This window comes from Schistosoma mansoni, chromosome 2 (assembly GCF_000237925.1).
Source record: "Schistosoma mansoni strain Puerto Rico chromosome 2, complete genome".
Classification (NCBI taxonomy): Eukaryota; Metazoa; Platyhelminthes; class Trematoda; order Strigeidida; family Schistosomatidae; genus Schistosoma; species Schistosoma mansoni.
The window spans coordinates 17799491-17801338 of NC_031496.1; the positions used below are offsets into that span (position 1 = coordinate 17799491).

Genomic DNA, 1848 nt, shown 5'->3' on the forward strand with positions numbered 1-1848 from the left:
ATGATGATTTGAATGATGATATAGAAGATGAAAATGATGATGTTGATTTTGATGACGAGGACTTTAATTTGGATGACGATGATGATGATGATGCTGATGACGAAGATGATGATGATGATTTGAATGATGATATTGAAGATGAAAATGTTGATGATGTTGATGATGATGAATTGAATGATGATGATGATCAGCACGATTTGGATTACGATGACGATGAAATGAACATGATGAGCTTCCTTTCTTAGATTGCTTAGTGAAAAGAAATGTAAATGGGGCTCTAAATCTATCCATCTACCGAAAGCTCACACACTCTAATCGCTATATCGACTTCCATTCAGCGCATTCTTTCAGTGCTAAGATCTCGTTAGCCTTAAATCTTTTAAGAAGAGCCAACATGGTCATCACTTCAGAAGAAGACAAACAAAAAGAACAAAAAATGTAATTAGTATCTTACAATTTAATAATTTTCTTATGAAGATTGTTAGAAGTATGTTAAAACAAAACACCTCAATACGTAATAATAATAATTCGACTGAAATGCCATGGATTGGTACTGCAGTTTTACCATCCCGTCATGGCACAACAGAAGAACTCCAAAGGATCTTTGTTCGAACAAAAGGTTCAAGAGAACATTCAAACCATTAAATATCTCTACCACTGAACTGTTTATTTTTTTCTTAAAACACATGATTAAAATAAAGTATTTCTAAATATCAAACATTTGTGATGCCAAAATGACATCACAATTATGTGACTTTTTTCTGATATTTATTTTCACTAGCAAACATTCACTTTCTACTAATTAAATTTCATATTACACTTCATGAACACTAATTTTTGTCATAATAAATAAACTCAAACCGTTAAAGTACCATCAGTTTCAAAAGACTTATGGATCCATGATCCCGCCCGCGGGATTTAGACTAAAGGCGTTCGGTTTCACGTGTGAACACTTAATCTCTAGACCACTGGGTCGGCACCCAAGGGTGTTAATGTCTAGTCTCAACTTATCTACGAAATTGCATCGCCATCTTCCATGGTACTGGGGTAGATACCTATCTCTAGTTGACATGAATTAGCTACACTTGTCATGACTCCTCACTTGAACTCCGAGAATCCTCTCACGAAGCTAGTCACTAGTGAGCACAGAGTAATTATCAGTATGGGATTGTGGAGATTATCAAGCTTTTGATCAAAATCATGAATCCCGCTAGCAGGATCGTGTATGCTCACCACTAAGGAGTCCCATATTAGGACAAAACGGCCGTCCAGTGCTTCCGGACTTTCAATGGTGGTCTAACATCATTTGATTCATGATCTCAATCAAAAACTTAATAATCTACATAACCTTATACTGATGAGACTTATAAATGTTTACAGATATCTGTTATCAGATAAACTTCTAAATCTAGTGTATCAATCACCGAATAAATAAAACTGAATTATTAATTTGAATAAGAAATATTATTTTTTGGTTACCTTAAGATAATTATCTTGTTTTTGCTATAATTAAAATGTTTCTCTTTTTTCACTGTTACATGTATGAAATTAATGGAATAGATTTAATGTCTTCCTTTTCATGGATAATGTCTTTAACTTTGCGAACTTATATTATTAATTATATCTTGACTTAAATTCACTTAGTATTGTTTGTTTGAATCTTCCCATTGATGTTTAGGACTGCAACTGGTCAGTCTCTAATTGGCATATGTGCATACTGTATGTATTGCCTCAATAAAGCCTAAATTCACAAGCACGGTTAGCAAAGATGGATAGTGGCTAGCAGTAGAAATCCAGGACGCGCGTTTCGTCCTATGCCAATTAAAGGCTGACCAGTTGCAGTCCTAA

At 34.3% G+C, this 1848-nt stretch overlaps 1 protein-coding gene across 1 annotated transcript in view; it reads right to left on the reverse strand.

Moving 5' to 3' along the window:
• Positions 1-1848, reverse strand: part of Smp_122870 (hypothetical protein) — a gene marked incomplete at both ends in the record, with an annotated part of 22796 nt that overhangs the window by 20153 nt on the left and 795 nt on the right. The window lies entirely within an intron of this gene.